The 27,768-nt window shown below is 32.2% G+C and overlaps 1 long non-coding RNA gene across 1 annotated transcript; it reads left to right on the top strand.

Annotated features, from left to right (window-relative positions):
• Positions 1–6,875: 6,875 nt before the first annotated feature.
• Positions 6,876–13,269, top strand: LOC142322310 (uncharacterized). Its single transcript, XR_012755819.1, has 3 exons — positions 6,876–7,090; positions 12,672–13,027; positions 13,150–13,269. It is a non-coding gene; the product is annotated as an uncharacterized LOC142322310 (long non-coding RNA).
• Positions 13,270–27,768: the final 14,499 nt, after the last annotated feature.

Below are 27,768 nucleotides of genomic sequence, written 5' to 3'. Positions count from 1 at the left end.
GATACCCTAACAAATTTTAATTCTGTAAAGTAATTAAATGCCGAAGTCAAACGAATTTTTTTGTTCAAAATATGTTCTACTTTCAAAAGCACTAAAAATACCACATAGGTGAAGAAGAGAGTTTCAGTCTTGCTTGCCACCACATAGGGAAAGCAAAAATATAAAAAGAAACTAAACTGAATTAAAAAATTCTGTCTACACCCTTTATTTTTTTTGTTTAACCTCCGGGTTCACCATTAGGCATGCTTCAGAGGATGAGATGAATGATTTGTAGCATGTGTGAAAATCCCATGCCTGACCAGGATTCAAACCCAGGACCGCCGGATGAAAGACTGAGACGCTACCACTTGCGAAATGGAGGCCAGCCTCTGTCTAAAAACCTGACCCAAGGTATCTTGCGTGAACTCCATAAGCATAGCATTTTGTGAACGTATTTTATTATATTATTTATCAACTAAATAGGTTTTGTTTATTTATTACCGTCCTTAATTGTTGTGACATTGATTTGTTAGACATTAGTCATCATGTTTATTATTTCACACACTAATTAAAATGAACAAGAATGTGACTCCTTCTTTCTATTTTCATCTTACTATAAATATATCATCCAATCATTACTTATTTCTGTCTTTATTATATTTACTTATAAACTGTCATGCAGAATGGAGAAATATTTTTAATTCTCATTCAAGTGTGAGTTCTCATTTGTGTAACATTCAGTTTTGTAGCTGACTTTCATATTTGCAGGTGTACGAGTATGTTGTTTTGTAAAGTGAGTGTATATTTACTAAATTAGTGTTTCTTTTTAAAGAATATTAGTTATTGTAATGTATTAACAATGCCTCGCAGTTGCAATAATCATACAAAAAATTTCTGCTACATCTGCGATGAGGTAACATTGAAGTCTAAGAAAAGAAATATAACTCCATTGATAAAAAATTGTTTGAACTGTATTTTGGATGTAAATTATGTGATTAGGACAAATCTTAGGCTCCTCATATTTGCTGTGCTTCTTGTGTAACATTGTTGATTGGTTGGCTAAATGGATCTTGTTACATGCTGTTTGCAATTCCAATGGTTTGGAGAGAACTGAATTATCACACTGCAGACTATTATTTTTGTGTAACAAAGATATCTGGGATAACAGCTAAAACTAAATGTACTGTTAAATATCCTGATATTCCCTTGTCATGCGGCCAATGCTACAAAGCCAAGAGCTTCCAATTCCAGTACTACCAGAAACATAGAAGTTAGATGAAGATGATCTTATGCTGACTTATCAGATGATGAAGAAAGAGATCCAAACTTTTTAGAAAATAAATGTACTGAACCCTATTTAATCAGTCACAATTAAATGATCTGGTTTGTGATCTAAATTTATCAAAAACTCAAGCAAAAATACTGGCATCAAGACTGAAAGGATGTCACTTTTTTCTACCAAACTCTAAAATAAGTGCTTTCCATGACACAGTCAGAATTTGAACATTTCTTCTCTCACTACAAAAACTTAGTATACTCTAATGATGTGGACTCTTTACTGGACGCTTTGGGATATATGCACCATCCTGACGAATGGTGACTTGTCAAAGCTTGGTTTGAAAGCTGTTCTACTTAACATTGGAAATAAATATTCATCAATATTATTAGCATACGCTGTTCACATGAAGGAGCCTTATGAAAATATGAATATTGTATTGAGCAGGATTCAGTATGAGAAATATTTATGGCATATTTGTGAGATCTTAAAGTAATAGCGCTTTTACTTAGACTACAACTTGGATAAACTAAGTTCTGTTGTGTTTTGTGTGAGTAGGACAGTAGGGATAGGAAAATCCATTACAAAAAAGTGCAATGGCCAAAGAGAGAGATACTGACTAAGAGAGAAGAATGTTGTTAGTCAGGCATTAGTAAAACTAGAAAGAGTTCATCCTCCGCCACTTTACATCAAGCTAGGAAATGCTTAAGTATGCAGCATAGGCTGCATGGAAATGATTCCAGAATGTGATAAACAACCTCCTTGGAAACCATAAGGTCAGTAACTACAGAGAACTTGTGAGTGAACTCCTTCAAAACTACAAAGAACTTGGGTGTAACATGTCACTCGAAATCCATTTGTTACATTCACATTTGGATTTTTTCCCTAATAGTCTTGGCGCCACCAGTGGTGAACATGGAAAATGCTTTCACCAGGTGATATCTACAATGGAAACACGGTACCAGGGAAAATGGAACCAAAAAGTGTTAGCTGTCTACTATTGGAATCTAAAGAGAGATCTACCTACAGCAAATTACAAAGGAAATCCATAAGAAATGGATTTTAGGTGAATACAAAATGCATTTAATGTATTGTCATATTATGTTCACTGTACATTTTTTATTTCAAAAGAAATTTCAATTACATAAAACTGAGCCCAGTAGAAAAAATATATTAACATATATGAAATTAGTATAAAAAAAAAACAAAAAAAAACTGTAAGAATCAGCCATTTGCTCTTATTTAACAAACAAGAATTAAATTTTGCTGACCAGTGTTATTAGTGTAACTTGGTCTTGATCCTGATAATAATGAAGACCAATATTTATTAAATTCAATATATATATATATATATATTTAAAAATAATTAAAATGTGAAAAATCCACCTTACCACAAATAAAATGTACGTTCTCTAGATCTTTTGGTTTTTTCAAACCATCATCAGGAGATTAAAATATTATATAAAAGTCAAAAATTAAAATGAATTACAGACATGACTGTTTGCTTGTCAACAATATACTGAAGAAAATATAAAGTCTGCTCTGGTGGAATAAAATAAAATTAACAGAATCCATGTTATCAGGAATGATATTTTAATTGTTATGACTATTTTTTCTTCATATTTATACTTAGAGGATGTTTAAATAATTTATCTATTTAAAATATTTTTGTTTATTAATTAGATTTTTATGGTTACTGTAAATATGGAATTTCTCTAAATTACATGTGTTAAAATAATTATAAGAAATATCTAAAATTTTAATAAGAGTATTTGGGTTGTATGTATGACCATTGTCTAAGATAATAAGAAATATACCTTCTATCCATCTATCTATAGACTATCAATATGTTCTTTTGTACATATAGAAAATTTACGGTTGGTCATACCAATATATAAATCAATCTTTACAGGTTAGACTATATACTTCCTGTTTATTATAGTTAGAATCATTAATATTTAATGTTTTATTATTAATATATTTAATTAATTTATTATATGTTGTTTAAGCTGATGTTATGTTAATTTTTTTATAAAATTTTGTAATTTTTTGACTACATGGCATATGTTAATTTTTTATAAATATTTTCTCAGTTTTTTCTGGTAATAATTTTATATTGCTTATTGTGTTAATTTGATTATTTATTCTTTTATATAATTTATTTATTGTATTGATATTATATCCATTTGTATGGGTAATGTTTGTAATTATTTCAATTTCTTTATTTAGAGAAATTTATAATTTTTTAAATAATGTGTGGCTCCATAAAAGAGTGTTTAAAAACAGCCATTTTTTGAGATCATGGATGAAATGAAAGTTAATTATTGTATTGTTTGAAGACGGTTTACAAAATATTTATAAATTTATTTTTATTATTTATTTTATGTCTAAAAAATTTAAACAATTGTTATTTTCTGTTTCCATAAATTTTAGGTTTTTATCAATTTTATTAAAATTATTTAAAATTTTATCATATTAATTTTGATTATTTTCACTGTATATAATTATGGCATTTACGTATATAATTATGGTATCGACATAACGTTTTTATAAAATAATGTCATGCTGGGTTAGGATTTTTTTGATAGAAGTATCTTATAAGAATTGTAGATATATTTCTGATATAATTGCTGACAAAGGTTCAGCCATTGTTAAACCAAATGGTTATTTATAATATTGATGGTTAAAAGTGAAAAAACTACATTTGAAATGTAATTTTATATCACTTAATTCATTTATATATTGTGTATTTAAATCTTTGTTGTTTTTTAATAGTTGTTAATGATTTAGCTATATATATGTTTGAATACTTATTAAAAATATCTAAAGACATGATTTTTGTATTATTAGTTATGTTGATTTAATATAAAGCATATACAAACGAAAAAGAATTATATAAACTCACAACAAAAGTAAAAGATTCAGCAAAACCATTGCTCCAATCCAACCAAGAGCCAAGCACCGATGGTGGAATAAAGATTATAACATCATAGTAGAGAAAAGACACCAAAGTTGGATCAAACACCAATGCGACCAATCAGAGGAGTCTCACTTGAATCTAACAAAACAAAGAAAATAAACCAACAAAACAATATGATACACCAAAAGACAATTCCAAAAAGACCTACTAAAACAAATCGAAACTGAAAGCGATAAAAATAATACAAGGGAATACTGTAGAATCTTTAAAATACAAATACAAAAATATGAACCCCCAACTCTTATCCTAAAATATAAAGATGGTAAAACCTGACACGGTAATAAACAAAATGCAGAAATATTAACTAAATCGTTCAAAAAACCATTAAATTTGAAGAACCCAGTGAACTCTTCCAAATTGACACAAACACACTTATCAAATCAAACCAAAACAAAATAAATCCACCTTTTTTTTTTTTTTATTTATTTAAACCTCTGAATTCACTGTTAGGCATTCTTCAGAGGAATTAGATGAATGATTTGTAGTGTGTGTGAAAATGCCGTGCCTGACCAGGATTCAAACCCGGGACCTCCGGATGAAAGGCCGAGACGCACCACTCGCGCTACAGAGGCCGGCTAAAATAAATTCACCTACCCTAAAAGAACTAAACCAAGCATTAAAAGAAATGAAAAATCACAAAGCAAGTGGGGAAGACCAGACAGCAGTAGAACTTTGGAAATATTCCTCCAAGGAGACTAAACAGTCACTTCTAGAAAATCTCAAAAAAATTTGGAAAGAAGAAAAATTATCTAAACACTGGACTACTGCACTCATACACCCACTACACAAGAAAGGAGACAAATCAACCCCAAAAACTTCAGAGGAATTTCTCTATTAGATTGCACATATAAAATACTCTCAACAGTAATACTGAATAAAATAAAAGATCAACTTGAAAATGAAATGGGAGAATATCAGGGGGGATTTAGACCATGGAGAAACTGTCATAAACAAATAACCACTCTCAAATTAATAATGGATGTACACAAAATGAAACAAAGACAACTAATAATATCATTTATACATTTCCAGAAAGCCTATGACAGTATTCATAGACCATCAGTGCTGAAAATACTAAGAAACCTAGGATTATACCCGAAGCTAGTACAAATGATAGAACTAACATTAACTGACACATACTTCAAAATAAAATTCAGAGGAGAAATATCAGAACCATTCCTAATCAAAACAGGTTTAAGACACTGAGATGGACTATCCCCACTGCTCTTCAATTGCGCCTAGAATATGTAATGAGAGAATGGTACAAAAAAGACCCACCACATGTAACAGTTGAAGCAAGGAAACGTGTAAACCATATCAAAGTAAACTGTCTAGGATTTGCAGATGACCTAGCGTTTCTAGCCAATAACATTGCAGAAGCTATAATCCAAGTAACTTCATTGGAAGAACTAGCAAGAAAAATAGGCCTAAGAATATCGTATGAAAAGACTGGAATAATGACCATAAATCCCCTGGTAATGAACCACGTAATCATAAACGAACACAAAGTCGACCCAGTTGAACGGTTTAAATATTTAGCAGAAAATATTACACATGACCTGAAAGAAAAAATAAACTGGAAAGAAAGAATACAAAAACTCAATTATGCACAACATACCACCAAAACAACATATAACAAAAGATGCATCTCAATAGATGCCAAACTCAAACATTACAAAACTATAATCAGACCTATAGTATCACACAGAAGCGAAACACTTTTTGAACTAAGATCCAACATTTCCTACTCAGCAGAGATGCAAAGAATCTAAGAACATGCATAAATAAAAGACAACTTACTGATGGGGTAGAATGGAGACTCATATCAAACCAAGAGGTACATAAAGACATAGAACCAGCTTTAGACTACTTTAGAAAGAAAAAAATCTTCTTCTTTGGACACATAATAAAAACAGAACCGAACAGGCTCGTCAGAAACTGCTCGAGAAATTCTGGAAAATGTCCAACACACCGACCTGGATAACAAAAGTTAAACAAGATATGCAAGAACTAGAAATCACAATAGAAGATTTACGAAACAATCTGACAATATAAAAATACTAAAAGAAGCAAACTGTAGATTTAAAATTAAAGAAAAGAAAACAACAACGAGGGTTTGTTCAGAAGAACTGAGAAAAAAAAATCTGACAGAATGAAGTATTGGGAACCAATCAAGAAGAAAAATAAAAAGAAAAGATGAACCAGAGTTGACTAAAGTGGTTCACTGTAATCTCAAAATCCTTAAAAAATAAGGATCTATAATATTATAACCATTTTTTGAAATATATTTATTATTTAAGTTTGTTAGATTTTTAATGTATTGGCTAAAGATTTCTTAAAAATATGTTGGTGAAATAGCAAAATCAATTAATGGTCTTATTTTGTGTATTTTAGGTAAAGCTTTCCTATTAGGAATGTATGTATTAATATTTTTTCTAAACTTATTTTTTAATTTATCTTAAGGTATAATATATTTGGATTTATTATTTAAACATTTAATTTTTTTTAAACATATGTTTATACGATTTTTGAATTTTATAAAATTATTATTTTTATGAATCGCATAGCTTTTCTCTATATATTTTTCTATGTACATAATAACAACTGTTTCTGTTTTATCTGCTTTAACAATATGTGCTTAATTACTGATCAATTTAGTTTTAATAATTTTTTGTGTTTCTTTAGAAGTCATATTATTTATCTCTTATATCACTATCTTGAATTTTATATGCGTATTATGTTCTGTGTAGATTGTAGTTTGATTTGTTACGTATTTTATTTTATCAGGCTCTAAATTATATTTATATGAAATTGCTATTGTATTATGTTCTTCTTATATTCACTTATATTTACTGGTAAGGTGAATTTTTCACTTTTTAATTATTTTATTAAAGTATATCAGAGAAACCATTTTTAAGAAATTTATATATATATTTTGCGAACCAGTTTTCCATCTACTGCCAGGTCTGAGTGTGTGTGTATAGGCAAATGGAATTACTGCTACTGGCTTGCCAGGGCTGACATAGTGTAATGTATGTGTAAATATGTATGTGTAAATGTTTACCATTGTAAATATGAAATCTGGAAATTTAGGTTAACCACTTCTGAGTCATGTGATTAATTGAAACCCAACTACCAAAGAAAATTCAATACGTTAATTTATTTGTTAACTAGAAGACCTATATTTTAACATGAAGAAATTAAAATGATAGAACTATGAAGAGCATTGTTGTGATGACCTCTTGAATAGGTTGTCATTTTGAGTAGTTTAAAGAGATTATTTTTGAAGTGATTTGTTTCTTGGTGTTTAGTAGCAAATAGATTAATGCATTGGTAATTTCTAGTTCTATTTTTACATAATCTTCAAAGCATTTGTATTTATTTAATAGTTTCTTTGCCTATATAGTATTTCAAGATAATGATGTATAGTCAGGTTTTAAAATTCACTTATTAACATTACTGTTATCTTATCTATTGCCTATGGACAAAATTGCTACCTGAAATCAGGGTATAACTATTATCAAAATTACCTGTGGAAATGTTGCTCTCTGATAATTTGTGTATAATAGTAATAATATTTTATTTTGTTTAATTGAAATACTAATGATGTAAACCATCTTATCTTGATATATTTGAAGTAACTGTTATTTGTAACATTGAAAATTGATTTGTTATGATTATTAATATGAAGAACATATAAAATGAAATTGATTTAAAAGGTTTTACTGGAAGTAATAAAACGGTGAAATGTTCTAATCTTGTTGACTGAGAGGATGTGGTTGGGCAAAAAACACTACATAAATTCACAGTGAATTATCATCCTTAATATACAAGCATGGCTGTGAGAACTACGCTAAGTTGGTTTTATTATAGAAACTCACAAATGAGCTGTCACTTGCATCTAATCAATATGATTTATCCTTGGAAGCTACAAAAATTGATAGTCTACTTCTAGATAAGTTGTTTAATAAAAAATTATGTTCAGAATTTGAGGTAATATAATTAAATTTTGAAGACAATATTTCAACATTAAATAGACTCATTGATAACTATAAAATTGAAATTAAGAAACCACAAAACAAACTGTCTTAAAAATCTCAGATTATAATGATTCTAAGATAACATATTAATATTGTTTTGGAAGGTGTTCATAAACCAGACACTTTGATTGAGAAACTGTCTCAACATAGAGGTTAGGTTCAAGTCTGTTTTTTCAGCTCGGGTTTTGTCTGAAATGTCTGTTTGGGGTTGGTTGTCGCAAAAATTCCGAGGATGGTTGTTACATGTGACAACCTACCCAGCAGGTTTTTTTTAGTAGTTTTTCGCTTGTTTTAGGTAATGATCGTGAGAAATCATAAAAAAAAGACAAATTTGGAGGAGAAGTTGCTCCAGATATCATGCTTGCAGCAGCGAGAAAGGTAAAAAGGAGGGATTATCAATTCGTAAAGGTGCAGCTGATCATCAAATTATCAAACTTTAACAAGATTTGTACGAAAATTTCCAAAGATGAAATTGATGATAATCAAAAGATAGTTCGGTCTACCATCACCATTGTTTATATCCAAATAAAAAAGCTTTTTCTAATGACAACAAGAAGGAATTAAAACATTGGCTGCTTGAAGAACCTTCAAGCAGCCTATATTTACTATGGTGAAATGCCAAAGGAGATCAAAACTTTGGCTTATGATCTTTGCTTGGCAAATTCTATTAAATGTCCTAAATCTTGGCAGGATAATGGGTGTACCAGAGATGACTGGTTCGCTGATTTTTAAAAAAAACATTCAACTCTCATTATGAAAACCAGAGGTGACCAGCTTAGCATGAGATTCTAGTTTCAACCGAAGAAATGTGGAATCTTTTTTCAATATTTTGACAACAGTTCTTGGAAGACATAATTTTCAACCTCACAAAATTTGGAACATGGACGAAATGGGTATTACTTCAGTGTAGAGGCCAAATAAAATTGTTGCTCGTACTTGAATTGTTGCTGAAAGGAGTACTTTAGTAACCCTAGTTTGTGCTGTCTCTGCCACTGGAAACCATATCCCACTATTCATTGTGTTTCCAAGGGTGAAGTAGCTAAAGTGCTTTCTAGATGCTGCGTCTGCAGGTTCTGGTGGAATTGTAAATAAATCTGGATGGATACAAGAAGCCAATTTCATTACATTTTTAAATCATTTCCATATGCACACAAAAAGCACACCTGAGAATCCATGTTTGTTTCTTATTAATAATCATGGCTCCCATCTAGCCATAAAAGCCCTCAATTTTGCATGATCCAATGAAATTGTCATGTTATTGTTCCCCCCACATTGTTCACATAAGCTCCAGTCTCTTGATCGCACTGTCTATTGGCAGTTCAAGAAATTCTTCAACTCAGGTTGTGACAACTAGATGATTAACAACCCAGGAAGAACGATGACAATTTCCAATATACCACAACTCGTTTCCCGTGCATATCGTCTTGCAATGAGTCCAGATAATATTATATTTCTTCAGGACTTCGGTACACAGGAATATATATATATAAATTGGAAAATTTTGTTCCTAATTTGGCCAACAGATAAAATATTTAATAGGGAAATAATTCTTCGTAAAAGCAATTCAATAATTAAAATTGCCGATTCATCTTATGCGAGAGTAACAACTATCAACATTCCAAGACTTATTAATGACAATAGTATATAGCAACCGTACACTGAATTAAAAGCGTTCATACATTTAAAGAATTTTTCGTAAAGCAATAGATCTCATTTATCAGTTTCCCTTCATCTATTGCAACATTATTTCTGTACGGATTTTAAAAGTAGATCTGTTTGCATTATTGTGAAACCGAATTCGTAAAATCATTGTACATACAAGGTGTGTGAGAAAAGTAATGAGACTGACTATTTACTTACCAAAATTTTAATTTTTTCAAACAACAATATTATCCCCTTCAAAGTAGTTCCCTTGGGCAGCTATACACCGGCGGAGTCGTTCCACTCCTGTTAGCAGGGCTGGAAAGCTTCAACTGGTAGAGTTTTTAACTGGTCGGTCACAGTCTTTTGAATGTTCTCCAAAGTTCCAAAATGACGTCGTTTTAAGACATGTTTCAATTTCAGGAAAAGGAAAACTCAGAAGGACTCAAAGTCGAACAGAGAGGTTGAGGAACCGTAGGAATGCGTTTTGAGGTAAAAAATTCCCTGATGGAAATGGCCGTGTGACACGGGGCATTGTCATGATGAAGCATCCACTTGTCTGCAATCTCTGGTCTCACGCGAATCATTCTTTTCCTAAGCCTTTCAAGGACACCTTTGTAAAACACTTGGTTGAGAGTTTGTCCTGGAGGAACAAATTCTTTATGCACGATACTCCTACTGTCAAAAAAGCAAACCGCCACGGTTTTGATCTTTGATTTGCTCATTCGACATTTTTTCTGTCTAGATGACGGAGTGTGCCACTCTTCGCTTTGCCGCTTTGCTTCAGGATCGTACTCAAATATCCAGGATTCATCACCTGTGATCACACGATTGAAGAATTGTTGGTCATTGTCAATCCTCTCAAGAAGATCAACGCATACGTTTCTTCGATTGTCTTTTTTTCCGTTGTGAGGTTTTTCGGCATCGATTTCGCACAAACCTTTCGCATGTCCAAATCGTCTGTCAAAATTTGATGTATGGTAAAAGCGTTTAAAGTTAACTCTTCATCCTTATTGTTAAACGACGGTCTGATCTCACAAGAACCCTCACACGCTCAACGTTTTCGTCAGATTTTGAAGTCGAAGGTTTCCCTGAGCGAGGTTGATCTTCAACGTGTTCTTGGCCTTCCAAAAATGATTTGTGCCGGCAGAAAACTTGTGCTCCTGATAAGCAATATTCCACATAGGTTTGTTTCAACTTTTCAAAGGTCACACTCGCGGATTCCCCAAATTTAACACAAAATTTGATTGCACAACTTTGCTCTAAATTCCGATGCTCCATTTTCGTAACACACAACAAAAACACAACTTCACTGATGGCGCTGTCAAAAATAATATGTTGGCTGAACGGAGTTGAAACTCGTACTGAGCATGTGGAAGGGATGAACAAGCCCGTTCTAGCACAGACCGGTAGATACAGCGTTGCCAGATCGCTCGCAGTGTTACCAATCTCATTTTTCTCACACATCTCGTATCTAGTAATTCATTAGTAGCGTACAACATAAACCCGTTTTGATGATCTATCCCTAAGTATATTTTACCTCCGAGTGCAACCAAAAGCTCGGCTCTATTGAACTAATTAGAGAAACGAAACAGTATTAAAAAAGTACTGGTGCCTAAAGCGAAAAATATGTATCAACAAATCATTATACTCTTCCATATTTTTTTGTAATTCTGGCCATGAAAGTGCACCATACGCGAGGGCAACTGTTAACAGAAACATTAGTGTTACTTGAATATTTACTGCATGGCTAAAACTGTATACATAAGTTAATAATATTGCAAAACATTAAAATATTATGAAAGGTATTAAATCCATTTTTCTAATTGGTTCTTTTTACAGTACACTGCAGGATATATTGGTACATATCTTAAAAAAAAAGACAGTGACTGAAGATTATACATGAATGGATTACTTTCTTTATTAAATAGAATTTTAATTAAATATCGCCTCGTATTTCTTTGAATTTCATAGAAATTCTGAAAGCGATCCATTTTTCTAAAGTACAAGCCTACAATTTCTATTTTGTTGAACCGTTTCACTTTTTTCTTTCTTATTTCGTAAGATTTTGCATTTCAAATATGTACGTATATATTCTCTTATTAAATTATATAATGGATAATAGAAAAAAGAAAGAATAAAAAGTTACATTTTGCCTAATGACAAAATAACAATTTAATGAATAAGTGATCTTTTTCTTAAAAAAAAACTTAAATTTTAATACAACATTATTATATTGATTTTTATTTAAATTATACAAATTAATTTTTAACAACTAAATTTTACCTCCAGTTAAATCGGTAATTTTCTTTCTTCTTTATTTTTCTATACTTCGCTTTGACTTCTTAAATCACACATCGAATTGTGGAAAATTCAACGAACATAATGGTACGCAACTAATATCTTTATGTTTTCTCTGAAATTGGGATGATTTGCGATTTCAAGTAAATTTCATGAATCTTTTTAATGTAATTGAATAAAAAACTTACTAAATTAGAAAATCTTGTTCCTACATCGGCCAGCAGATAAAGCAGCAATAAAATAATTTTTTGTAAAAGCAATCCAATCATATATAAATTGTTGAATTATCTTCCGAGAATATGTTCAAAGAAGTAAAAAAAAAAAATATTCCAAGACGTACGAATGATAATATTACATAGCAACCGGTTAAATGAATTAAAAGCACTCATATATTTACAACATTTTTCATGAAGCAATAGATATTTATTTATCAGTTTCCTTTCTTGTGATGCAGGATTACTTCTGTACGGATTTTTAAAGTAGATCTGTTTGGAATATTTTGAAGCCGAATTGGTAAAATCATTGTACATATCTAGTAATTCCTTAGCAGTATACAACGTAACAGTTTTTAAGATCTATCACGAAGTTTATTTTCACTGCGATTGCACGATGCACGGCTCTGCTCAAACGTTTAGAGAAAGGATACAATATTACAGAAATACTGTTGCCTAAAGAGAAACATTTGAAGTGTAATCCACGATATTTTTGTCTTAGTCTTACCTTACGTTCTACAATAATCAACATATCATTGTACTCTTCCTTTTTTTCTGGAATTCTAGCCGTGAAAGTACACCATACACGATATTAACTGTAAGTAGAAAGTTTAGTTCTATTTAAATACTAATAACGTTCCTAAACTATATACATAAGCTAATAATACTGTAAAAAATTGAACTATTAAGAAAGGTTTTTATATCCATTTTTCTTATCAGTTGATGGGACCTCTTTTGACAGTAAACTACAGGATTTAGCGGTACATATCTAAAGAAAACTGACAGTGACTGGAAATTATTCATAAATGGAATATTTTTTTAAACATAATTTTAATTTAAGATCGCATTGTATTTCTAAATATTTTATACAAATTTTGAAAGCGATCCATTTTTTTTAAAGTAAAAACTTATGATTTCTATTGTTTAGAACACATTTCAGTTTTTTTTTTCTTATTGCGTAAGATTTTTTCCAAATGTATTAATATATATATATTATATAAATTATAATAAATTAATAAATTAATTAATTATAAATTTGATAATAAAAAGGAATATACTATAAAAACTTACCTTGTACCTAATAGCAAATAACTATTTAATAAATAATAAATGGCTTTTTTTTTAATAAAGAGTATTTCAATTTTAATGCATACAAGTATATTGATTTTTATTTAATCACTTAAATTATTTGCTAACAACTTTATTTTATATCCAGTTTAACTGGTAATATTTTTCTACTTTATGGTCTTACAAACTATTCATTAGAATAAAAAAAGGAATCATTTTGGTTTAAAAATAACGAAGATTTTTTTCATAATTATTATGAGACTTTCAAGTTTCTTGAGAGTGATAAAAACAGTTTTAAGTAATGTAATTACTTAAAAACAAAGAAATAAAAAAAAGATTACAAAGAAATTAATTAGATTACTTAATTACAAAGAAATAAATCGTTTCTGTCATGTTCTGAAGAAAATTAATGATAATAGAAGACTTCTTTTGTAGAATAACAAATGATGTAGGGTACCTGAAAGCGCACGTTTACTCGAACACTAGTTATGTGTATATCAAAAAATTTTTTTTCTACAATTATTTGGACAATGGAGGATGAACATGAAAATATGTATATATTTAACTATTTACAGAAATACATCAATTAGATTACTTTTTTTTAACTTCTGGGGCCATCGGTAGGTATTACTTCAGAGGATCAGATGAGTGACAATTTTTGTAAAGCGTGAAAATTCCATGCCTGACCGTGGTCCCGGCTTCAAATCCCGGAAACTTTTGCAAAGACCTTACCAATAACCGGAAGTAATGTCAAGAGCCTACACGATGAAGTAACAGAGGGATAACCTTATCGCCACCTTTAAAAAACAATTTTACAATCCCCTTCTTCCAACAAACAGGGAAGTATCCTCCAGACAAAAATTTATTGAAAACTCGGTGATCACTTTCCGACTCACCCTAACCAAGCAAACAAGAAATTCCACCGTTATTTCATCAAAGCCTGGGGCCTTACCCCTACTTGAACTACAGATAGCTTGAAGCACCTCGAATTCAGTAATCTCCAAGGATACTGCACCCCGCAAAACTCAGTGACCTCACACCGCACTTGCAGATAGTATGCGGTCTTTCCAGCTTCACTGTCATCGGGCAGTAAATCGTCAAGTAATCTGTGTAAAATTTCAGACGTTTCTGAAATTACACCAAACCTGATCGAGAGAGCGGACAGAAGAAGGTCCTTTTGTTGTTTATGTCTCAAAATCCTGTATAATACTACCCAGGGATTCTTGTTCCCTTGCTCATCCACAAAGGAACGCCACGAATCCTCTTCGCAGTCCGGACGTTATGGAAGGTCTCCGATCTCTATATTTAGCAATAAGAACTATTCACCATTTCGGACCACCATCACGCTGAGACCCTTTCCATAAACGATAGACAGCCCTTTTTAAGGCTGATAATTCCCTATTCCAACTTATTGTATTAAATATTTTTATTTGTGTTAATATTTGTATTAAATTGGTGTAACACAGATTTCCCTCAATTTATGACTGATTATTATATGAAACAAATAAAAAAATATAAATAAATGAAATGAAATAAAATAATAAATATCTATTTATGTGATTGAAGCAAACATATACAATATATCAAATCGTATGGCCAAAGGTCAAAGATAGTGGGTTTATTTTTAGACGATTTCCAAGCCCATTACATTACACAAAAAATATCAGACGTGGATACCACAAGACTTCCTTCCTTATACGCGTATTAAATTACGTATACATATTTTTTTTTAAAACGGAAGGTACGTAAAATATTATTTAACTAATAACTTCTGACTTTTTTCAAATTTTTTTATTATTATTGAATAATTTATCGTAAAATTTTTTTTACAATTAGAGGTTAATAACTGGCGCTGAAAGTGTTATTGGAGAGAAGAATTAGGGTTAATAGGAAGACCTTTTTGACTTTTCTGGACTTAGAAAAAGCCTTTGACAAGGTGGATTGGAAATTGCTATTTCAAGCAATGAGGAAAATAAAGCTCGACTGGAGGGATAGAAGATTAATTCTGAATCTGTATAAAATGCAGAAAACGGAGATTGAAATCAACGGCTTAAAGAAAGAGGCCAAAATAAGAAGCGTAGTCAGCAAAGGTTCCCCACTGTCCTAAAGGTTGCCCAATATCATCTGCAAAGCGGATGCTTTGCAGATCATATTGTGTTACTGGCGAAATCAGCAACTGGAATGGAAATTATGTTAGAAACATTATCTAAAGCACTTACAAAACTTAAATTGAAAATTAAAAAGGAAATACAAAAATTATGATTGTGGAAAACACAAAGGAAGGTGTTTACGCAGTTTAGCGTAAAGTCGTTTTCATTCCAATGAATTCAAGGTTATGGTGTTTGCTCATTTCTATCACGCATTATTTCATTGCTGTTTAATCTTAATGTATATATTAGGCTTAGTGTTTTTTTTATTCTCAACCAATTTCAATACTGTCATAGTTCCTAGAAGTCTATTTCTCTTTGTCGGCTCTGATGTCATTTCTTCAACTTGCGTATTCAGAATTATTTTTTGTTATGTCTTCGGTCTCGAATTCCAACACGTTCTCTCTAATCGTTCTTATACTAACACTAAGACACTACTCTTGTTGCCAACACACACTATTCTGTTCACTGCCTAGCTGTGGTTTCCCCCTCCTTTCGTTCACGCCATCTTTTTGGCAGTGTTGACCAGACATTCATAATGTAAAGACACCCTTTACGTTTCGCTCTTAAGATTTGTGCTAATCTCATCATCACCTCTATACTCGCATGCACGATGCGGTATTCCTGTGTCAAAAATATTTTCTAGTTCTACTCGTCAGTTTTGCGTGATTTCACAGTTTTTCTATGTTCGTCCAGCCTCGTTTCTTCGTTAAGTTATTCTTCAAATTCACTATATTACGTTTCTCCTGAAAGTGCTTCATTTACTACAAACTGCCATTTCTATCGACGTCGAATCTTCTCGAATCGCAGATTTACATTTTCCTTGATCCAGAATCTCCAACCTCGTTGCTACATATCTACTACGTATTAGTCTAACTCTACACCACGTCTCACCACTGCGTTCCTGATACACCACGGCGGACTACGCCCAGGAATTACTGTATGTATTCATTTACCTATATTCACGAGTTCGTCGTTTACTAATGTTTGTGTGCTACAGGCAAGTTTAATTTTCATTATTTATTACGTTTAAACAGTTATTTTATCAGTAAAAATTTGTGGAACATTCAGTTCATCGTACCTTATGCATTTTCACTTTCAAGTGTAGTTCACAAAACCATTTGCTCACTTAAGTACAGTCACGACAGGTTACTTACATAAGGTTGTCATTGTTCCGCTGCAACCTATTTCACGTGCTCAATTAATTTCAATGCGATTATATTGTAATTAACTCTTTATTTTTATGTTTACTTATCACAATTTGATTATTGTTATTAACTCTTTTTGTACTAGAATATCATTGTGGCCTTTTTTCTACACTAAACTAGAATTACCTGTATTAATTATTTAATGCTAAGTTTGTTGGTCATAAATCAGGAAAGGCCAGTGCCAATTAAGATTTACTGTAATTTATTTTTCTAAGTTAATGACATTTGTTCATTCCTAATTTTCAATATTACTGCACTTTTCAGCAATGCAATAGTTTTTCAGACATACTATGTTTATTGATGTTATATTTTTCTAAATTTATAATTAAAATTAAGGTGTTTCATGTTCTCTTTTGCAGGCTTTGTTAAAAATTTATATTGTAAAAATGTGTATTTAAGAGTGTATCTTCATGTATTTTTTCATTTAATATTATTGCTATGCTGATTTCATTTGATATTCTTATGCATCATCAAATTATGTTATTTTCATAATTTTCTTTTTAGTTTTAAGGTTATGATTTTTAACATAAGTTCATTTGTTCATTCTCATTAAAGTCCAATTTCTTTTGGCAAATACGAGCTGTGTTTTTTCTTAGTTAACTTTACCCAACAGAAAGTACAAAAGTTGATATTAAATTAGACGGTACTGTTGTAGAGAAGGTTGACAGTTTTTGTTATTTGGGAAACACCGTTACTCGTGATAATAAATGTGTCACAGAAGTAAAAAGAAGAATAGCGCTGGCAAAACGAGGTTTCCAGGATAAAAAGAATATACTGACTGATAATCATATGAGTATGCAAATAAGGAAACGATTCGCTAAAACTTATGTCTGGAGTGTTCCAACTTACGGGTGTGAAACATGACGCTTGGGAAAGCAGAAAGAAGAAGACTGGAAGCAATGGAAATGTGGATTTGGAGGAGAATAACAAGAATAAGCTGGGTGGATAGGAAAAGAAATGATCAAGTGTTAGCAGAAGTGAGTGACAGGAGGTCCTTGCTAAATGTTATACGAAGAAGAAGAGCGAAATTGATAGGACATGTAATGCGACATGATCAGTTCTTGAGGAATATATTTGAGGGCAAGGTTTTGGGTAAAAAACCTGCAGGTAGACCGAGAATAACCATCATCAATAATGTTAAAGAATAGATGGGCCTTGGTTCATATAATGACTTGAAGAGAGAAGCGGAGATGAGAGTGATGTGGCTAAATCGACAAGGCGTAGCCTCTAGTGAATGATGATGATGATGGTTAATAATTATTAATAAATCAATATACGTAAATTAAATTAAAAAGAAGTCCGATGTGCCTCCCCCTTGTAAGATTCTAATATTTCATTAATTAAACTATTATTTGACTATAACTCTGGAACCAATGAAAATAAGTACCATTTATGATATATAATTCAAAAGCAAAATCCAAATTAAAATCAAATTTTTTTTTGGATTTTGGGCTTTTTGGACACTTTTGGTTCATTCGATTGCAATCAAAAGGGCAGGCGCACAACTAGATATTTCAACAGTTCTAAATAAAAAATGTCAACATCCTGCGGCTAATCGTTTTTGAGTTATGCGAGATACACACGTACGTACAGACGTCACGCCGAAATTTGTCAAAATGGATATTTCCGTTGAAGTCTGAAAACCGAAATTTTTCGCGATCACAATACTTCCTTTACTACGTACAAGGAAGTAAAGGAAATATAATAATTAAACATTACTCGAACAGAATATTTCGAGTAATATTTAGGCTTTTTATAATTTAATACTTAGTTATAAAATTAATAATTTCCAGTTAAAATAGATCAAACAAGTGAAACATTCCTTTAATAACTTGACTGTTAATAAAAATTCTACGATGATTTTTCTTTTGTCACCGCATTTTATAGTTCTGGTACAAATAATTCCACAAAATTCAGTTGGGTTCTTATTAAATTTATTTGTTTGCAAAACATAAATATTAATATTATTTACACTTTTAGCTACATTCCCAATATTTAAAAAAATAAAATTCTTTTAATCTCTTAGAATTTTTAATCCTATTTTTAGGATTAAAAAACCTAACGACCGAGACCCGGCTACTGCGGCATGTCCCGGGAACGGCACAGCCGGGCCTGGTATTCCTTGTCTTAGCGGTTAGAGGCGGGGGCAAGATGAAAATATGGAAAAGTTCCGGAACCGATGAGTCTACCTGCCATGCTGGACGTACTGCTGGTAGGCAGGAAGGCTCATTAGAGTCGCAAGGACACTCCCCTGGGCTAGTAATATTTGACTGTGGAGCCGACCCTGTGGAGCAGAAGAATATACAAAAAAAAATCCTGTCTTTATAACTAGTACATTCCATTGTAGGATTTATAAAAACCTTTTTTTACACACAATTTATATTACAGGTTTATATAAATTAAATCATATTTTAATTATTATTATTATTAAATATTCACTTTAATAATTATTATTTACGTTTAGCGAACTAGCCAGCGTAATATACAATTAAACATACATGTTTATTGTGTGAGAAGTACAAAACAACTAACTAAAATTATTACATCTCTTCATATTAGATGTTTTCATTGCCTGCCTATAACCCCTATGGCGGGCATTCAAGTCCAACTATGTCGTTCCTGGACCCCATCCCAGAAGCCGGGACTCGGTCTTGACGCCAGTGCCTCTAGTGAGAGCACTCTGTGCAGGGCACTCAAACCGCGTCCCGGTCTTTTTCGCGAAGGGGTGAGAGAGTACCAGTGCCTCATCACTACCGCCCATTCGTGCAAGCACAGACGAACGACAGCTGTGCAGGGGGTTGTCCCTCATCCCCTCGATCCCCCATCCACCCTGGCTTTGTGCTGGAGTATTCGTGTCACAAAGTCAGTTACCGCACGAAACCTCTCTCTCCCTGATAACATACAATCTATGATTGTGTCAACTCTAAGGGTCCCAGTCACCAAATCACAGGAGGGACATTCAGTAGCCCACGTCCGGCAGTCGAACACGACTTGTTCCGGTTTATCGAGCTCTCCGCAAGAAAGGCAAAACGGTGATCAGCTCTCCTTCTGGCATGTAAGTACATCCCAATCCCATAGGGGGAAGACACCCACCTTGTGTCGTTACCGGAGGTAGTCTTTAGTCCCTCTAACTGATTACATCTCACAGTCATCAGCCAGACCTCGGTCGGGATGCCACCGATATAAATGCCTCGGCAGACATTTGCATCAGTAAAATACAAATCAAATTTCGCCTTCACGTAGGCCACAATTGGACATCACATCCAACCTAACATGATTCCCTCAAACTAACTGACTGAAACCGCGGAGCGCGAACCCCGTGCATAGTAAAGATCCTCTCAAGTTCCCTAACAGCTCGTGAACGTTCGATCACGTATCGGGGACAGACGTAGAGGACGTGATCCACTGTATCATCAGTCCCACAATTCGGGCATTGGTTCGAATTCACCAAACGAAACCTAACCAAACTTGCCCGAAAGGCAGCATGCCCGGAGAGAAACTGTGTGATATACCGATTGGGAGAGATCTATCCAATCGCACCTAAATCAGACACTATAGGCGATATAACAGGCATGTAAGTACACCCAAAAACATCACATATCTACTTGAGCTACTTGAGCCAATTGAAACAAAATAATATATAAACTAATATAAAATCCTAATGAAATTTTCAGCAGCAAAAGATGTATTTATGTAATTTAATAGATGTACAAGGAAGTCATGCAATCTCGACAGATTTTTTTTATTAGGTATATAATTTACTGTAACAAATTATTTTACGCTTATACCCGTACATGTACAAACAAAATAAATTAAAAAAAAGGTTTTAAATCAATGGTTTTCTTTTAAAACGAAATTGCAGTAAAATGTAGAAAATATTTTTTCAGTGATTATAAAATAATCAAAATGTTCAACATTTGTAAAAAGAAACCCATTAATTGTAATAGAAAACCGTAAAGCATCCATTACACTATAAAAATATAAATATCTATTAAAATAGTTCAAACTATTTGAAAACTCATTAATTATTAAGTTACAATCAGTAAATTTTTAATTTATTAAGAAAAACGGATTCAATTAAAATATAAAATTGCTCTTTTATCATAATGTATATTTAATAGTAAAAATTTTGTATTTTGTATTTTATTATTTCACCAAAAATTTAGACTTGTGATGAAGGGTTATTATCATGTATTTTCAAAAATAAAATGTCAAATTTTACTGATGGAAAACAATTCTTAATAATTTGTTCAAATACAACATCAGTAGTAACTTTATAAGTTGATATAAGTAAGGTCTGGCATGTAATTCACATTTTCTTTTGATGATCAATAATCTTATCAGTTTAAGTTCTTATCTTTTCTTATCAGAAAAGTTTGAAAACTATTTTTCATACTAAAATACAAAAAAAAGAAAATGCGGATGCGATATAGTGATATACTTATTCTACATTAAGCTAAACTAATATGTGGTAAAGTAGTATAATTATGATGTTAAATCAAAATGAATAATGTTTAATGTATTTTTTTCCTTGCCTCCAGGAACCAGACCCCCAATTAAGCCATGAACACGGTTCCGGGAGGTGCCTTTGCCTCTAGTCGCCAGACGAGGGAAAAGGCCCGGCTATGCCGTACCCGGCCACCATCACCCAGCAACCAGGACTCGGTCCTTTGTGCTTCGCTTCGCCTCTAACGGGGACACCCCCGGAGGGACGGCCCCGCCGGGACTCAGTCTTTTAGCTCAAGGACTCGAGAGTCCCCGCACTTCATCACCACCGACCACCCGTGCAAGATCGGCGAACGGCAGCTCCTTACGGATCTGTCCCTTACCCCTTCGCTTCCCGATATTTCAGTTGTAGTATTACCGACACAAACCCCGTCACAGTGTCGAAGTCCACCGAATTGCGTAACATCGTTCAACGATAGTCCCGACCTCCAGATGCCCAGTTACGGCAGTACAGTCGCGGAGTTCCTCGTCCCACCGTGGGCACTGGAATATCACGTGTTCCGGCGTGTCTAACTCCCGACAGTAGGGGCAGAAGGGGTCTTCAGCTTTTCATCGTCCACACAGGTATGAATGAAAGACCCCATTGCCGGTCAGGAATTGTCTCAGCTAGAATCCCAGTTCGCCAATCTTCCTCTCGGCCCACGGCTCAATGTGCGCGATAAAACGATGTGTCCACCTCCTTTTCGTGGACGCATCCCACCTGGCTTGTCAATCCCTGCAGACAGTTGTGTTGGGATCGTTCTTAGACACACCCTGATAAACTAGCGCACGAGCCGCCACCAGCTGCAATGTTTAATTGTGTAATACATCACATTTTTTTCTTTGGAATCTTAAATAAAACTGCTAAGGGTTGTTATTAGCAAATAATAAATTCTACTTTAGCAGTCGTGATTATATAATATATATTTAAACGAAAGGCTTTTCCACAAAGTGAAATTTCTGGTTGTTTTATGAGATGACAAGTTGTCGAGGGATGATCAAATTAATTCTGTTAGTAACAAAAGCAAGCTGTAATGATTTACTCTGAAGCAAAATGCTAAGCTCGTCATTAATCATTATTAAAAATATTTATTATGTCAACGTAATAGTCATTTGAGAAACCACGTTGTCATGTAATTATAATTTTCGGAAAATCAAGAAAAAATACTATCTGTTCAACAGATAAGGCCAAAAACACTGGAAAAAATTATACAATTATTTGAACCTATACTCTCTATTTGAATGTATACCTAATTAAAAAGTATAAAAATTAAGTTTTAATAAAGGAAAATGGCTTCCTTTTGCCCTTGACTTATGTTGTTTCTCAAATTCACCGAATTCTGTAGAAGTTATTACCTTATTTCTACTCGATTTATGAGTAATTTCACCAGAAAACATTTTTTTTTTTTTAATAAAACAACATTGTATGAGATATTTTATCAAATCATAATGCAGTGCTAAATATTTATTTTAAAAATTCAATATTTTCCAATATGAAAACATTTTGTTTCATAAAATAAACAAGGTAAGGAGGACTATCATTAAAACAATCGATTTTTTATTAAAATGACACACATACATTTTTCATAATCAATTATGAAAAATAAACAACAATTGTCAATCTTTGATATCAAGTATCTCCAATACATTCTCATTCATCTCTGTAGTAAGTCGGCAACATTGATTGTCATATAAGTTTTTCACTTCTTCTTCATCAGGCAGGTACTGTATTAATTTTTTTACATCTGTAACCTTTTTGATAATTGAGTGGTATGTACCCTATAGAATATGCACAGTGACTGGCATAGAAAGAATTTCTGTGTGTGTGCTTCTTAATTGAAAAGTGTGTTTTGCAATACCACAATATATTTCCTTGCACTAACTACATGATCAAAGAAATATGAGAAATCCATGAACTAAAATTAGCCAGTTCATGGATTTCTCATATATAAATATATATATATATTTTATATATAAAAAGATGAGAAAATATAGTTTAAAATTAAAGTATATTTTGTCACCTTTGGTTACTTCCGTAAGTTTCCATAGAAAGTATATTTCTCTTAAAAACATTTGGGTCGCTAATTTTTATAGTCAGTAACATTGTTCGATTCAGGAAGAGTAGCAAGGAATTTGTTAGTCTTGTAACAATTCAAAATTAAATCCAGATATTTTTTATGGTGTTGATGTGATCACAAGATTTTATTTTTATTTTTATTAAAGTGAAATCTCGATCCCAAGGTAAGAACGAGTGCCCTATTATTATTATTATTATTTTTTTTGGTTTGTTTGTCATTTCTCCCGCCACCAGCCCATTCGGTTGCCCTAGAGCATAAGACTGAATGTCAGTGCCACAAACGGCCACAGAGCCACGAAACAGTTTAGCAACTAGTGTCCTAAATAGCTCCTAGAGTTTACTTAACAACGTGAGCAGACTAAGCGCGGTAACCCATGTAACTTTCTAGGTAATCAACCACATAAGAAGAAATTTAATTAGGTCCTTTGGTGCGTGCCTTCATAGTACAGAAATACTGGAATCATTCAAGTTATCCTAAACACACTAACTCTTAACTGACCTAAGATGGGAAATACAAAGATATGTCGAAATTTATTGGAAGTCTAATCATGATACCTATTATAATAGGTAGCTTTTTTATGAAATCTACCTAAAAGTCTGAAGAATCAGTTTTTTTACTGACTAGTTCTTCCATCGGGATGGGACTATAATTCCAGATGACCTTGTTTCATAGTGAGGTCGAGTGGTTTTATGGAAAACTACTGCATACTGCAGTTAACACCAGACTGGACACGGCTGTATGACTCTAATTTATAAACAATTAAGAATGTCTGGCGGTGATTGAAACAAGATCATTAATTATATCTCAGACTTACAATTTTTATTCTCTTTAGCCACCGGGAAACACCGTCAGGTATAACGTCAGATGATGATATGTATGAGTGGACAAATGAAGTATAGTCTCAGGTCGACCATTTCTGAGATGTGTAAAAAATGGAAATCCAATCACCAAAGAACTCCGGTATCCATAATTTATTATTCAAATCCGTATAAACGTAACTGCCTTTACTAGGATTTGAACGTTGGAACTCTCCACTTCGAGATCAGTAGTTATGCTTAGACGCCTCACCACTAGACCAACCCAGTGAATAAAAGAGATTAATATTAAAGTGGAAATTTCTTTCCTTTTAAAACAATCGATTTTAATTTACGATTTTTGTATCCACTATTATTACATAATTTTCACTATGCCCTCGTTTACGTCACAAGTAACTTGCCCATTTGAAAAAAAAAAAACGACTCTGATTTATTGAGGAAATTCATAATTGTAAACTACTACTAGATCTATGGTTACGTTTCTTAGGCAAAGGCAGAGTCATCTCGCAGGAAATCACGGATCTTTGTGGGTGAATTATTGCAGGCAGTAATACATCAACTTGTAGGGGCCTGCTTTGAAGGATTATTCAAACATTTTATTAAGTTATTTTTTCTCTTGCTTAATGTCTGATCATTTTGATTAAATGTATATGTACACTTCTGATGGATATCTCTTATATAAAAGAGAATGTTCTGCACTAAGAAAGAATTTTGCGAAAATTTTGATTTTAAGGGGTTCAAATTGATAAAAAACTAAATTTCGTGTAACAGTGCAATCTGTTAGACGTACGTAAAAGCAACAAACGCTATACTAAATATTTTACGATTCCATTGCAATGTTTCCGATATGGGAGTCCGCTGTAAACTAAAAAGTTACTGGATCGATTTACCCACGGGAAACAAGGAAGAAAAGGAAAATCGGAAAAGGGAAATTGAGGAAAACCGAAAAAAGGGAAGAAGGTAAAAAGGGAAAAGGGGAAAGTGGAAAAAAGTAGAAAACGGGAAAAAGGAAATGAAAAGGGAAACAGGGGAAAAAGAGGAAAATTAAAAGGGGTAAGGGAACTGGAAAAGAGGAAGGGGATTAAATAAATTTAATTAAAATTATATAAAATAATATTAAATTAAATTTAAAATAAATAAGTAAGTAAAATAAAATGGAATTAAACAACTTAGAATAATGCAAATAATTGAAGATGTCAGATGCAAAAAATTTGGTTGAGATTAAAAGCGTAGGTAAAACATAGAAATGAAGTAATTCATTACATCTGGCAAATAAGTAATATTAATACATCGTGTGCGCGCGCAGAGCGACAGAATGAGTGTGTGAGTGCTCCAGAAGAATACCGTTAAATTTTACAGCTGTATTTTTCTATTTAAAATAATGAAAAAAGTTCGTAATAAACATGTGTCCGAAAGAGGCTTTGTTTTTAAATTAAGAATAACAAAGAATTTTACCGTGATTTCTGCTTAGCGGCAAAATGAACATGTACAAATTCATCGAAAACTAACTGGAATCGAAAAACGGGAAAAAGGGAGAAAGGGAAAATCGAAAAGGTAAAAGGGAAAATGGAAAAAAAGAAAAATGGGGTAGACGGGTAAAAGGAAAAACGGGAAAAGGAAATTGAAATAGAAAAAAGAAAAGAAAGAGTAAGGGGGAAAGGGAAATGAGGGAAGAGGGAGGGGAATAGGAAGTAACGGAAAGAGAAACGGGAGAAAACCGGAAGGGAGAGAGAGAAGCGAGCCATTGACACTCTGATCGAGACGGGAAGCGCAAGTAACCATAGAGCACGGACGAAGCCGCGGTGGGAATGCCAGATTTGGGATAGTAATACATTTTTTGTTTATGTTTATTGGATATTTATATTGAACTCATAAAATGGATTGGTCTAACAAATATTGTTCAGTTTTCTTATCTTACTTTTTTTGTTTTGCTTTATTATGTTTTTGGCAACAATTCATTGTTTGTCGTTATTCCTTCAGTATTTTTCACAAAAATTTTTATTTAATTTAATCAGGATTTAATGAAAATCTAAGTATAATATTATTGAATAAATATATTTTATTGATAAAAAAATAAGTTTGCTATTAAAAAACATTACGAGTTAATCTACATCTATATCGTGGGGGAAGTCGTGGATACGCTAGTGATTATATAAAATAAAAAGAGTTTGTATTATTGTCGCTGGTTGATATTAGGTTCAAGTTTACAAGTAAAGGATATACATTAGTTCGAATATAAGCTACGTTCTTCACTGACAACAAAATTAAATTTAAGCCAGACATTTTTGTTTGCCCATGACCGCTTGTGAATCATTGACTGAAATAAACGTTCTTCTTTCTCTTCCATTGTGTAAGGTTAATGTTGTTTATCTTTAATAAATAAGGATAATTAAATTATTACCTTAAAGAAATATGTCGAAAGAATAATTATTTATTAAATTAAGTTCTGGTCAGGGTTTGTTATAAACACTATTCACACATTTATAATTAGGAAATATTTCAACTAAATGTACTTAAGTGCTCGTGTGTGTGTGTGTGTATGCGCGCGCATACATCTTTCTTTTTTACTACATAATAAATTAAAAACAATTTTTGTAAGATATAATGGCTTCATTTTGTTCTTAATTGTCTTGAAAAACTGCTCTTTTTTCTTCCAAATGAATTGGTCTGAATATTTTGTAAGATTTGTACTACGGTTCATCAGAGTTCAACTGGAAAATTAATATTATTTGATTTATCATCTCATTTAAAACCTATAAAAAAGAAAAACCTTTATCAGTAAACAGATATGAACAATAGTAGTAAATTCAAATTATATAATATTTATTAAGAAATAAATTTTATCATACAATTATATATATATATATATATATATATATATATATATATATATAATTTCTGTACTGTATACTTTCATTTTTGTATATGTGTAATCTATAATTGTGAATGGTCCTGATTACAGTAATATATTTGAGATCTGTTTATTCAGATAAGTAAGAGATGTATAAAAACCAAGGGTATAAAACCAGAGTGTAAATTTACTAAACAACATCTGAACAAACATAACTTATTTTCTTAACGATAATACTGATAAACATATTTTTTGTTTCCTAACGTGACATACAGGATTTTATTCTGTTTTTTAATGCTGAAAAAGAATATCAACTCAGAACCTTTATAACACCGATCATTTTTGAAAATTTTGTAGATTTATTTAAGAATGTTTTTATGTTTCAACCTATAGTTAGCACCTATAATTTATTTTATTACCTTATTATTATTGTTTAACTTTGTTAGCAAAATTTATAACCAATAAATAAACAATACCAGACAAATAATGAAATCATATCATAGTGAGATATTATGACAAATGTAACTATGGTTTGGGGTAAACGAAAGGAACATGTAACCAATTGTTACTTACGTTTAACATTGAATTTCTAAAAAAATCTAAACATACTATAAAATATCCTTGATTGCAATCTGCTATCAGGCCTGTACCTCACAGTGAAATTATTCCAGTTCCTGAGCCACCTGT

The sequence above is a fragment of the Lycorma delicatula genome, chromosome 1, assembly GCF_047948215.1.
Source record: "Lycorma delicatula isolate Av1 chromosome 1, ASM4794821v1, whole genome shotgun sequence".
Taxonomy (NCBI): domain Eukaryota; kingdom Metazoa; phylum Arthropoda; class Insecta; order Hemiptera; family Fulgoridae; genus Lycorma; species Lycorma delicatula.
This window is presented reverse-complemented; position numbering and strand designations above follow the sequence as displayed.